At 46.4% G+C, this 14,520-nt stretch overlaps 1 pseudogene; it reads right to left on the bottom strand.

Moving 5' to 3' along the window:
• Window positions 1-12,314: 12,314 nt before the first annotated feature.
• The window catches only part of LOC130080438 (integrin alpha-X-like), a 67,658-nt pseudogene continuing 65,452 nt past the window's right edge, over window positions 12,315-14,520 (bottom strand).

A 14,520-nucleotide genomic window follows, 5' to 3' on the forward strand; every position in this document is an offset into this window, starting at 1 on the left:
TTGACTATATGGTTAGTAATTGTATTTACCTTATTTTAACGAGGTACTGCAATCAGCAGACATCATTGGAGAGGAACGGAGCAGACAAGGCCACTTAAGAAAAGTTCAGGGGCGTGTGCTTGGGATTGATTCAGCGAGAGTGGGGGCGGGGCCTTGATTTCGCGGCTTTACTTCCTGCTCACGACTGCGCATGACTGGTCCCGAAAACGCTACTGCGCAGACTCAAGTTCCAATATGTCAGCGCCATATCGGGACACTGGCGGCTTCAGTTCTCTCCAATGGAAAAGAGCGAAGGGGCGTCGTCCATCTTTTTTTACAGTCCATGGGTGATATCCAAGGGGGTAATCCATCGACCGGAAGTTGAAGCCGGCCTGGTGCCGCCATGTTGTAGCAGAACTTCACTTGCGTTAGCATTTCCATTGACTCCCATTCATTTTGGCGTCACTTTGACAGCGAATAACTTTACATCTGAGGCGTTTAAAGACTCCATTTGTCCATTATTTATTTCTAAAGAAACACGACAATGTATAAAGTGCTCCATTACCTTCTATGTTACATTATGGCCCCGTAGAAACAGTTTTAGTAAAAATAGGCTAACGATTGCGTCATAACCACTCGACTCTCTATCGCGCTGTACAGAAATGACCGTACAGACAGGAGGAGAAGCTCGCAGGCAATCGGGGGGACGTCCCGTCAAGGGAGAAGCCCATAGATAATGAGTTCATAAAAGCAACGGAATACTTACTCCTGCTCACTCACGCCAAAGAACTCTTTGCTCAAGTTCCCCGTCTCTGCAAGATTAACGTTGGCCATTTTCACGCACAGCTACTAGAAGATTAACGTCTGTCAGACAGGTTGCTCACGTCATCAAGCTTAGTTTGAGTCGGTTTGAGTCTGCGCGTCAGGAACGGAAGTGCTCAGAAATCGCTAAAAATGGGCTTCAACTGTCTCAACTGAGTTCCAATGAGATGGCTCTGTCCACTTCTTATACTGTCTATGGTGATATCAGGTAAAATGGGCCATTTAAGGTTTGAGGGTCCCAGCCCCTCTGGAATTTACAGCCAATGACTGCAAAGGATTTCAAACTGTTGTCATAACTGTGCTTGACAAGTAACAGGTGATTTGATTGGTTTATGGTTGCTATGGTGGGCGGGGGAATAATTCAAATCAAGACTACACCAGAAAGCTGCATGGTAAGTAGCCTGGCATACCAAATCTAACTAAACTATTATAAGGATGATGAATCTCTAAAAAAAAAAAAAAAGCATGCACATAAAAAAACTATGCATAATATCTGTCTTGATGGCATTAATCAGAAATAATGTTGTTAGTTTGGTATATGAACATATTTTTTGTAAAAGTGATGCTTTTCTTGGCGGCCCAATTTACCTTAACCCACTGAGGTAAAATGGACAACATGGTTTCAGCTAAAATGGGCCATCATCTGTGTCACTTACAAACACACACACACACACACACACACACACACACACACACACACACACACACACACACACACACACACACACACACACACACACACACACACACACACACACACACACACACACACACACACTCACACACACACACACACACACACAGGCACACACACACACACACACACACACACACACACACACACACACACACACACACACAGAGAGACACACACACACACACACAGACACACACACAGACAGACAGACACACGCACACGTTTTTAAATGGCACATATGAAATATGTTTGTTTAATGCAGTTTAAATGTTATGTGGCTGTATAAGAAATTGTGTTTTAAAATTAAAATTGATGATAAATTGCTATTTCCCTTTGCAGTTTGACTGGCCCATTTTACCTGAACAGCTGGCCCATTTTACCTGAAACGGCTCGGGCAAAAAAAGTTGGCACATCTGATGTTTCAAGAACTGTAGGGCCTAAATAATTATATTTTATTACATAATTTCAACACAAAATTATCAAAAACAGTCATTATTAATTATAAAACCTCATGGAAAAGGCAATATGGTATTGTATTATTGTCACAAACGATTTACCAAAAAGTGGCCCAATTTAGCTGATATCACCCTAATAAATGATTTAGTTTTAATCCAACGGACGCATGTATTCTGAGTGTGAAAATTGAATTTATGCATAATATTCTATTAATCAGATACATTTACTTTTCGGCCCGATACCAATACTACATGGGGATCGGTGCATCCCTACAAAATATAAAACACTTTTTTGCTTTATTATTTAAAATGAGGTCATAATTTTGAAACATTTAATAATAAACCATTTCCCCCTGTCCCTGATCATCTGATTGAAAAGCTTGGTTTTGTTGCTAATTATAAGTTGTCAGTAAACACCCACTGTTATGATTACTTTGGCAAATAAATAAATAAAACTCCCTTGTGGAATATAGAGATGTTTGGAAGACTCCCTGGTGAATAATAGCAACCAGTCAATTTCAACCGTATGTTTGACCAAGAGTGTGATTCTGAATCATTCCAACAACCACCAAGAATACAGAAGAGTGTATAAAAATAACTCTATAACAGACCAAAGTTAGCACACTCTCAAATACACTAAGCCATAAATATCAGTCATCTGCAGATTACACACTAGGATGAAACTGGTTACGCAGTTGCAGCAACTAGCATGACTAGGCACTTTGTTAAAGCAACACCAAGTAACTTTTCCTCTGCGGTCGCCCAACAGATTGGAAGCGGAATTGTCCATTACTGCTGTTGTAAATAATTTAGCCTACTGCATCCTACTGTCGCACGCGCACGCACGCACATGCTCTCTGTTCATCCAGCTTTGGAATCATGATGACAATTCAAAAGCTACCCCGGCTGCTAGATATCTTACATGTAGTTGTAGTCTACTGTCGAGTACGCTCCACCTATCGGCAACTGTAACACTTGCCGTAAAGCAAGTCAAATTTGTAGTTCCCTTTTGTAGTCACTTTGAATTACGTCGAATGACGACGAAATGGGGGTTTCGCTTAGAAGCCTGTCACCTTCGAGTGTTAAAAAACGAGCCAATGGCAAAGAAATGCCATGGGTCTGCGGAATTTGCATAGCGTAACTCCGCCCCACCTCGTGGGTATATAAGGAAGAACGCTGGCAGAATGCAGACATGTTTCTGCTTCGGAGCCAAGAGGTCCTCTTCACTCCTACAGCCTGAATTCTCTCTGAGTGTCATCGAGTATCCTTTGAGACGAGCAGCTCTCCAGTCTGTGTTGGTGCAAAGGCGATTTCCAGTGAGTTTCACATTCCTGCCTGCTGATCTGTGCTGTGGTCTGCATCCAGCAAGTGTTTCCCCCTGGCTGCTTCAGCACAGGCTGCTGAGCGTCCTTTCACAAAAGAGCTTGCACGAGCACGTCTTTTTCAAGATGTTTCACCCGTGTATTTCTGGTTGCGGTCGTTCCGTCTCATTATCTGAAGGGCATGATCGTTGTCTTGCGTGTTTGCGCTTAGAACACGCAAAGGCAGCTTTCATGGATGAGTCATGTTCTCACTGCGGGAACATGACCATCGCTGCGCTAAGATCGAGACTCTGTGACCTTATTAAAGGTAGAGTCCCCTCTGCCACACCCCGATGTACCCCCTCCTCGAGAGCTGGTACTTTGGCTGGTAGCCAGGGTGATCTGAGGGTTATGGTGTGGAACACTGCCCCGACGATGCGTCCTCGGGCCACACCCCCCTCACCAGCGCAGCAACCGGCGAGCACCTCGAGTGCCGACCATACGCGCCAACCCGTTTGACTAAGGGTGTCGAGCCCCACTGGTGCGTTAATATGCAGTTTCAGTGGACAACGGTTCCGTATGGCATACCACCTACCGCAAAACACAAAATCTGCTCAACCACCCGTCATTCACGCAATATCCACAGGAACGTATACAAATAAACCAACAGACTCTTCAAGTTTTCAAGAATTCTACGAAACCGTAGCGTGGCGGCCTGCACACAGCCAGCTAGAATCTTTCCGTCTCAACCACAGCCAGTTGCTGCTCCTTTCTGCTGCTTCAGATACGTTATTTACTGTGCGACGCAACTCTTGGCCGCTGAATCCGATGTCTCTGAGGAAACGGGTTGTAGAGTGTGCCACAAAACCTCGGCAACCCACTTCCACTGGATAAACCAGGACTCTCCATCCTCGCTGTTCTGCTTCAGTGGCCAGATGAGCATACCGCAGTTTCTTCCTCTCATATGCCTCATCTACCGCATCCTCCCATGGCACTGTTAACTCTATCAGTTGAACAATGCGTGCTGATCCAGACCACAAAACAATATCTGGTCGTAGGTTAGTGGTGGCAATCTCAGGTGGAAAAATAAGCCGTTGATCAAGATCAGCCAGCATCTTCCAGTCCCTAGCAGCTTCCAGTTGCCCTGGGCGAGAATTGGTGTTAACACCTTTTCTTGGTGGTTGCTCGCCTGGGCGGAGGAATATTGTCTTCTGCGTGTAATGTCTTGCTAGAACAGGTGGCAACTTATTGGTCATGTTACGCTTGCCTTCTAATGCTAAAGCCAAAAATCGCAGTACTTGGTCATGGCGCCAAGTAAACCGACCTTGGCTAAGAGCCACCTTACATCCTGTCAAAATGTGCCTTAATGTGGCAGGTGATGAACACAAAGGACAAGAGGGATCCTCTCCTACCCAGAGGTTTAGGTTCTGCGGTGATGGGAGAACATCATAGGTTGACCTAATAAGGAAACTGATCCTACTCTCTTCCATTGACCAAAGGTCTTGCCAGCCCATCTTACGTTGTTCCACACTCTCCCATCTCATCCACTCTCCCTGCTTGGCCTGGGAAATGGCCTTTATACACCTCATCCTCTCCTCCTGCTAACGCACCTCGTTGACTACCAGCTTCCTCCTTTGAGCTGGGCCTGCCTTGTGCCATTTAGGAGGAGCTAAACTGAGCCCAAAACCCCCTCTTCCATGCTGTACCTGTCCCACGATATCCCCAATTTGAAGGGCAGCCTTTGCTTCTACTACAGATTTCTTTGCTGACCACTTTCTACCAGTTTTTAACACAGGGGCTGCCTCTCTTACACATTTGTCGCGTGACTCTACTAAGGTCATTTCCAGTCTGACCTTGGCACACTTAAACTCCTCGGTTAAAGCAGAGACTGGCAGCTGCAATATTCCTTTACAATAAAGTCCCACTCTGCTGAGGCAGCGTGGAACTCCCAACCATTTCCTGATGTATGAACTTATCAACGCTTCCAGCTTATCCACTGTTGTCAAAGAAACGTCGTACACGGTCAGTGGCCACAGCAACCTCGGCAGTAGACCAAACTGAAAGCACCAGAGTTTTAGTTTGCCAGGTAGAGCACAGCTGTTTATGCTCTTCAACCCTTCCACTGCTTGTCGTCTAACTTCTCCCACCCGAACTGTGTCCTTTAGATCCCCATCGTACCATCTCCCAAGACTCTTCACTGGCTTCTCAGAAACTGTTGGTATTGCCTCACCATTAATGAAGAATGTTTTATCTACTAACTTTCCTTTAACTATCGAGATGCTCCTTGATTTAGAGGGCTTAAATTGCATTCGTGCCCATTCAATATTATCTGTTAACTTCCCCAATAACCGATTAGTGCAGGCTACTGTTGTAGTCATGGTTGTCATGTCATCCATGTATGCTCTGATTGGTGGTAGTCGCATCCCAGAAGCCAAGCGCTCTCCTCCTACTACCCATCTTGATGCCCTAATGATTACTTCCATCGCCATGGTAAAAGCCAGTGGAGAAATGGTGCATCCTGCCATTATTCCAACCTCTAGGCATTGCCATGCAGTGCTGAATTTTGGAGTTGAGAAACTGAATTGCAAATCTCCAAAATAGGCTTTCACTAAACAGCTATGCTTTCCCGGGCCGCCGCGAGTGTCGGGTTAGCGTGGTACTCTCCACCCTCTCCTGACGCTCGCGGTTGGATGATTGGTTCTTGGGGGCTGCACGCACTGACTCTTGTCGGCAAAAAAACAAACAAAAAAAAAACACTTCCTTTCTTCCCGGAAGTGCATGAGGAGGTCATGAGCTCCTGGAAGTCCCCGTTGTCTTCTTGTGATCGCTCGGCGATCTCCTCCGCCTTCTCTGCCCTTGATGAGGCCGCGATGAAAGGGTACACTGGGGTTCCTCCTGTCGAACGCTCTGTTGCGATGCAACTGTGTCCGCAGAGTGCTTCGATGTGGCGTGGTGACCCAAAGCACCCCTCCAAAGCCTGTAGGTTTTCGTCTACCTTGGTGGCGAATTCCTACAGAGCTGCGGGGTAGGCCGCCGCCTCACTGCATGCCATGGCCATCCTCCAGGTCTACCAGGCCAGGATGCTCAGGTACATGCACGAGGGCAGAGCTGAACAAGAGCTCTTTGATGAGCTGCACGCCGCCACCGACCTTGCTCTCCGAGCGACGAAGGTGACCGCACGCTCCCTTGGTCAGGTGATGTCCACAGCTGTGGTCCAGGAAAGACACTTGTGGCTTAACCTGGCCGATATGCGGGATGCCGAGCGGACACATCTCATCGACTCCCCTATATCCTAGGCAGGCCTTTTCGGCGGCACGGTCGAGGACTTCGCCCAAAAGTTCTCGGCCGCCCAGAGACAGACTGAGGCTAAAAAGCATATACTGCCCCGGCGGCCAGCTGCTGCCTCCATCCAGCCACCGGCAGAGTTCACTCAGTCTGTTCGCCGCCGAGGGTGCCCTCCTGCGACTCCCGTCTCTACCGCTCGGGCCCAGCAGCAGCCTTTCCCGGGCCCGCAACTTGGAGGTAGACGCACGAAGGCGCCCCAGTCCGCTCAGGCCCCGCAGCACGCTACACGCCATGCCAAGCGGCGCTTTTGACGTGGACAGCTCAGAGATGCCCTACAATTCTGTCAAGGAGGTGGTAGCTGGGCCACTCCTTCCCCTGGTGGAGGGCCGGGGGAGAATCTCTTTTTCTCCTGTGTGGATAAGGACAGAATTAAAACCCCCATCTCTGAGCCCCCAGAGTGCGCGGATGGCAGTGTGTGCCGCTTACGAGCCTCACCACTCTCGTCCCCCTTTGTCACAGAGTTCTCGGATGACAGAGTGCGCCGCTTATGAGCCTCGCCACTCACGTCCCCCTCTGTCGCCAGACCCGTCACACGAGACCCCAGCGGAACGCACGTCCTTCCCTGGTCTCCTCTGTCAGGACGCGGTCTATGACTGTTCCCCCCCACCGAGACGCTATGCCTCCCACGTCCGGGCCAGTCATACCGCTTCGCTGCCTCACCGAGGGTATGTCTGTGGTCCCCATGACCCCGCTGGTTCAGTCTTTGGGAGCCTGGCTTCAGCTTCCCAACCTGTCCCGCTGGGTCGCCAGGACCATCAGGCTCGGCTATACGATTCAGTTCGCACGAGCTCCTCCCCGCTTCGGGGGAGTCCGCTTCACGACGGTCGGTGGCAATGCCCCGGTCATGCGTGCGGAGGTTGCAACCTTGCTGGCGAAAGGTGCGATCGAGATTGTCCCTCCAGCCGAAATGAAGTCCGGGTTCTACAGCCCCTACTTCATTGTACCAAAGAAATGACGGCCAATCCTGGACCTGTGCGTTTTGAACCGATCCCTTCACAGGCTTCCGTTCAAAATGGTCATGGCCAAACGCATTTTCGAATGTGTTCAGCCACAGGATTGGTTTGCAGCGATCGACCTGACATCTTCACGAAGGTTGTCGAGGCAGCCCTTGTACCGCTTTGGCTACACGGGGTTTGCGTCCTGAAATATCTTGACGACTGGCTAATCCTAGCTCACTCTCGAGACCAGGTTTGCGAACACAGGGACCTTGTGCTCCGGCAACTAGCTTGTCTGGGCCTTCGGGTCAACTGGGAGAAGAGCAAACTTTGCCCAGTGCAGAGGATCTCTTTTCTCGGTATGGAAATCGACTCGGTCGCCATGTCCGTGCAGCTTAGGAGCGAGCGCGCACAGTCACTGCTGACTTGCCTGCGTCAAATCCAGAGCAAGAGTGCGGTTCCACTGAAACTTTTTCAGAGGCTCTTGGGGCATATGGCATCCGCAGCGGCAGCCACACCACTCGGGTTGCTTCATATGAGACCGCTTCAGCACTGGCTTCACGATCGAGTCCCGAGGTGGGCATGGCAACAGGGCACGCTCTGAGTACCAGTTACTCCGGCCTGCCGTCAAACCTTCTCCCCGTGGTCGAACCTCAGCTTTCTACGGGCCGGTGTGCCCCTAGATCGAGTTTCCAGGCATGTTGTTGTCTCAACAGATGCCTCCACCATGGGCTGGGGTGCCATGTGCAATGGACATGCAGCCGCGGGCTCCTGGACAGGACCCAAGCGCCTTCTGCATATCAATTGCCTCGAGTTACTGGCAGTACTATTGGCTCTGCACCGCTTCCATGCGTTGCTCAAGGACCAGCATGTACTAGTCCGCTCAGACAATACCGCAACAGTAGCGTACATCAACCGTCAAGGTGGTCTACGTTCCCGCCGTATGTCGCAACTCGCCCGCCACCTCCTCTTATGGACTCAGAAGCATCTGAGGTCGCTTCGTGCTTTTTCATTCTAGGAGACCTGAACTGTGCAGCCGACGAGCTCTCACGGATTCAGCCTCTCTCCGGTGACTCCATCCCCAGTCGGTTCAGATGATTTGGGCCCAGTTCGGGGACGCTCAGGTAGATTTGTTTGTCTCCCACGACTTGACCCATTGCGCCCTGTTTTATTCCCTGACCGAGGGCACGCTCGGCACGGATGCACTGGCCCACAGCTGGCTGCGGGGCCTCCGCAAGTATGCGTTTCCCCCAGTAACCCTTCTTGCACAGACCCTGTGGAAGATAAGGGAGGACGAGGAGCAGGTCACTCTGGTTGCGCCTCACTGGCCCACCTGGACCTGGTTCTCCGAACTTGTACTCCTCGCGACAGCACCTCCCTGGCCAATTCCTCTGAGGAAGGATCTCCTTTATCAGGGACGGCACCCTCGTCCCGATCTTTGGAACCTCCATGTCTGGTTCCTGGACGGGATGAGGTAGGTTGAGTACCCTACCACCAGCGGTGGTGGCTACCATCACTTCCGCTAGAGCATCGTCCACGAGACATGCCTATGTGTTGAAGTGGAACCTCTTCGTCAACTGGTGCTCTTCTCGCAGAGAAGACCCCACGATATGCCTGATCAGTGTTGTGCTTTCCTTCCTGCAAGATGGGTTGGAGCAAAGGCCATCTTCCTCCACCCTGAAAGTTTATGTTGCCGCTATCGCCGCACATTATGTTGCAGTTTAGGGTAAGTCCGTTGGGAAGCACGACCTGGTCATCAGGTTCCTGAGAGGAGCGAGGAGACTAAATCCTCCTCGCTCTCCTCTCGTTCCCTCTTGGGACCTCTCAGTGGTTTAACTGCCCTGCGGAGTGCTCCCTTCGAGCCCTTGCAGTCAGTGGAGCTTAAATTCCTGTTCATGAAGACAGCGCTCCTGATTGCATTGGCCTCCATCAAGAGGGTAGGGGACCTGCAGGCATTTTCCGTTGACGAAGCGTGCCTGGAATTCGAGCCAGCTAACTCTCACGTGTTCCTGAGACCCCGGCTTGGATATGTGCCCAAGGTTCCTACCACTCCGTTTCGAGCCAGGTGGTGAACCTGCAAGCGCTGCCCTCGGAGGAGGCAGACCCAGCCTTGGCTTACCTTTGGCTTAAAGGTTGTCTCACTGGATAGTGGACGCCATTGCTTTGGCTTACCAGCAGCAAGATCAACCGTGCCCCCTTGGTGTGAAGGCCCACTCCACTCGGAGTCTGGCCTCCTCTTGGGCTCTAGCGCATGGTGCCTCGCTAACAGACATCTGCAGAGCTGCAGGCTGGGCGACACCTAATACATTCGCGAGATTCTATAATCTCCGAGTGGAGCCAGTGTCCTCTCGTGCACTCGCTTCAACTAGCCAGTACTAGGATCCGCTCAGGTATCTTCGCTTGCTCACCATTCCACTCCACGGACTGGATACGTGCGGTATTTTCCTCAGTTGAGTTTCCCCGAGAAGCCCTGGGCTCCTCCAACACTGTTGACGTCAACGCCAAGGTTATGCCACCGGCAGCTTTCGCAGTTGGCTAAGTGCCTCCATGTGCATGGTTCCCCCGCTGGGCGACCCCCACGTGTGTATTTCCACTGTAAGCATCCTTGAGCGTGTCTCTTTCCCTTGGCAAGCCACCTTGCCACCCCTGGAGTTGAAAGATTCCACCCTACGGGCTGGACACTCCAGTGTTCTTCCGTATGCTACCCTCTCTCGGGCCATACGTGTATTCCTTCGGGCGGGCATGGTTTGCATATTTCCACTGAGATATGCTCCCCAGTGTACCTTGGTATTCCTGTGTTAAGTTGGAGTCCTTTGTCCGGGCCAGTCTCACAACAGGGAGCTCACACTTACGCAGGGCACTGGAAGACAGTTGAGAGGTGGCGTGATTGGACTGATACCCCCATTTCGTCGTCATTCGACGTAACTCGAAGTGACTACGAAAGGGAACGTCTCGGTTACGTATGTAACCCTCGTTCCCTGAGTAGGGAACGGAGACGTTACGTCTTTCTGCCACCTCCGCTGTTCCGCTGGAACGCCGAGCTCAGTCTTTGTTCCTCAGCAGGGAAACATGTCTGCATTCTGCCAGCGTTCTTCCTTATATACCCACGAGGTGGGGCGGAGTTACGCTATGCAAATTCCGTAGACCCATGGCATTTCTTTGCCATTGGCTCGCTTTTTAACACTCGAAGGTGATAGGTTTCTAAGCGAAACCCCCATTTCATCGTCATTGGACGTAATGTCTCCGTTCCCTACTCAGGGAACGAAGGTTACATACGTAACTGAGATGTTCCCTTTCGTAGTCACTTCGAGTTACGTCGAATGACGACGAAATGGGGGTATCAGTCCAATCACGCCACCTCTCAACCGTCTCATTCGGACTACAGAAACGCGACCCGATCTGGCAATCTTACATAGCGTGGATATATCAGATAAAGGACCGCAAAGAGGTGGCATAAGTGCATTTCACTATGTCACGACTTGATGAACCACTGAAACGATTTTGAAAACATTATTTTAAGGTAAAAAAATCTTACTTAGTGTTGCTTTAAGACACGCTATGGCCACTTCTTCGCTAATGTTGATATCCTGTTCAAGCTCTTCTGAAGTTTCCACTGCCAGGAGCAGCACAACGTTTAATGAAGCTTCCCCGTCTTAGTTGCAAGGAAATAGGAGCCATACACAACCATATGATTCATTTTTTAGTTTTTCATAAAACATTTTGTGTCCTTAGGAACTGTTTTTTCCCCAGTACAGATTTTCAAAGTTGTAAGTGATTGATTTATTTTAAAATGTATATGATCAATAAGTTATGACAACATATGTTTTATATTGCTTTAATTCGTCAAGCAATTTTCCACTTTCAAGTTGATTGTACTTAAAAAGTGATGGCAGCAACTTTTTTAAGAGAGCATTTATGTATAGCCTATAACTATTATACACTTCTATAAAACTTGAGACTCTTTGACCCAAATGTTCAGTGACAGCAACGGCACACCTAAGCAGAATAAAGGTACTGCAGAAACATTTTAAAGGGCTCATAACGTGAGAAATCCAATTTGCCATGATCTTTTGCCATATAAGAGGTCTTTGTAACATTAAAACGTCCTGCAAGTTTCAAGGCTTAAAACATACTCCTCATTATAAACAAAGCATTTCTTTAATCAAGCTCCAAAAATGGATCGTTTTGATATTCAAAGGTTATGACTGGTTCCCTGCGTCTCGTTGCCATACCTCTGGCTTTCCTGCGAGTCTCCTTTAGACAAAACACACTGATGCCGTTCCGTTCCACATAGCGTCAATACCAAGACTCTTTCCCCATCTCAGGGAACCAGGGCTACAGTCGTTACCTAGACTTTATATATATATGATGAAGGGCAAATAAATAATGACACAAAAATAAGTGTAATGGATCTTACCAACATTAAGCGGCTTTTTTCTTTAAATAAAATTATGGAAATAATTTGCAAGTAAAAAGGAAGTTTTGCAAAAACTCAACTATATATTTCATATTAAGCAGAAAGCTATAAAACATTTACAAAATATACCCAGTGCCAATCCCTTTTATGAGAATATGATTAAATTTGATAAAACATCTCAAAAACTGCTATAGTTCTCACTCAGTCATTATCAGTTTTCATAACAAAAAGGAAGTTAAATATTTGAAATGCTTTATACTGTAATTGTTAAGCTCATGGTTAGAGAAGATAATGATTATTAGTGATATAAAGTAAAATTATATATGAATTAATATCAAATATATTACGATGAAAATTTGTCCACTTTTCATTTCTCATAAAATGTCCTAAATCAGGCCGGAATATTTTGCTAGAGGGGGTGTTCAATTCACGTTTCATTCCCAAGCCCACAAAACACAAATTACACAATCAGTGCTTGTATCTTCCAACTGTTTGAGTGCACATTATTGTGCCATGTTTGGCTTTCCTCCTGCATCGCCCTGCGCCTCCTGCAGCAACTGCTTGTACTGGCTTTTGAAGAACCCAGCCTTGTAAAGGGAGAAATATGCTGTAATAAACTGCACTGTAAGCATTTAAACATATAGATTGTGTAGACAGGTGAAAGTGAAGTGTTATGATGGTGATATACTTTATAGAGAGCCGCTGTGATGAGAGCCAGTAGCAACAGTCCTGCTATTACTCCTCCAATGATCTCTTTGGTCAGGTTCGCCTCCTCAAACACCTCCACTTGAGTGTTAATCTACAAAGTGGAAACATGTGAACAAGTGAATTTTAAATGCAGTCAGAAGTGATCTCAGTGTAACAGGAAGTCCTCCTCCTTCCTCCTCCACAGATGTTCCATGTCGAACAATAGAGACATTATTATTTGATAACATGATTGGGTAACACTTTACTTGAAGGGGTGTGCATAAGACTTACATGACACCCTTATAATCATGACATGGCACATGTTATGAATATGAAGGAAGTTGTATGCATGTTAATGACAACTGTCATTAAGTGTCATTCGCTCAGTTATGACATTTTTAATGCAAATATGACATTGTTTGAAATGTCTTTGTTATGACAACTTGACATAAACAAATACATCATAACCTGTCAGTGTCTTTGTCATGACAACTTGACATTACTAAGACAACACAACCTGTCATAAACATGACATAGCAGATTAATTATCAAACTTAACAAACCACTTAGCTTTATTGGTTAACATTACATTAAACTGTCAGGTGGTTGGTTTTGACATTGGCTGTCATGAAGCCATTATAACTTTTTAATGACAAATTCAATTTGTACCACTGTAGTTGAGGTCATGAAAAATATTCATGACACAGTTATAATGGCCTCATAGTAGTCTATATGGGATACTTTGTGTCAAAAATGATTTATGGCCCATTGATTGATGGATTTGACAGGTCATGAGGAAGGGGAGGGGTTTTATGACAGAATATGAGCATGGGGGATGGTTTTATGACAACAGGTGGTTTTGTGTGCCATTTTGGCCGTGCTTGGTTCCGGTGTGTTTATGATGTGTGTTTACGACCCGGCAATCTGCTTAGTGTGACTGTTAGGAATGTTTTCAGGGAAAGTTTTTATTATATCAGGATAATGTTCACAGAACGCAGAAATTTGCACATGAAGAGGTCCGACACGGATTTTCAGCAGGCGCAGCATCATCCATATTGTCTGTGGGAGAGAATGAAACAAAATGAGTTTAAAGAAATAGCATTGACAAATAAAAGCTTATCAAATTAAATTAAATTTAGATGTTAAGTGTATTAAACATTTAAAACATGTGTTGAACTTAATGAGGTGATGTTATGCGTCTGACTAAAGTCACAGCCCCTTAAATCTTCCTGATCATATGAAATGTGACAAATTAGGTTTTTAGTATGAAAAGCATTGTGCTTGAATAAAGCACATAAATAGTGATTAATTTTATTAAACATTTAAAGTAAGTTTTAAAACAACTTGTTGAGTTTAATGAGGTGATGTTATGCGTCTGACTAAAGTCACAGGCTCCTTAATTTTTTTCTGAGCAGACGAATATGTTATAAATTAGGTTTTTCAGAAATAAAAAGCATTGCATATAAATAATCATATAAATAGTGATTAAATTAAATAAGATAACAAATTATCCACAATATATACTGTCTTATCCACAATATACTGTCTTATCCATACTGTCTTATCCACAATATACTGTCTTAAACAGCTAAATAATCAAGTATAATAATTTTAATCTAATACACCACAATATGCTGCCTTACACAGTTTAATAAAACATATGAAATTTTGAATAATAGGGGATATTACGCGAAATAAAATGTTAAACTATCAAGTATAAGCATTTGAATCTACTACACTATATATACTGACTTACAGATAAATAAACCATATAAAATAGTGAATAATAGTTGATATTATATTAAATAAGTTGTTAAATTACCAAGTATACACATTTTAATCTAATACACTACGGTTATAGGGTCACACTGCGATATACTGA

Source organism: Rhinichthys klamathensis, unplaced genomic scaffold (genome assembly GCF_029890125.1).
Source record: "Rhinichthys klamathensis goyatoka isolate OS25496 unplaced genomic scaffold, OSU_Roscu_1.1 h1tg000035l_1, whole genome shotgun sequence".
Taxonomy (NCBI): domain Eukaryota; kingdom Metazoa; phylum Chordata; class Actinopteri; order Cypriniformes; family Leuciscidae; genus Rhinichthys; species Rhinichthys klamathensis.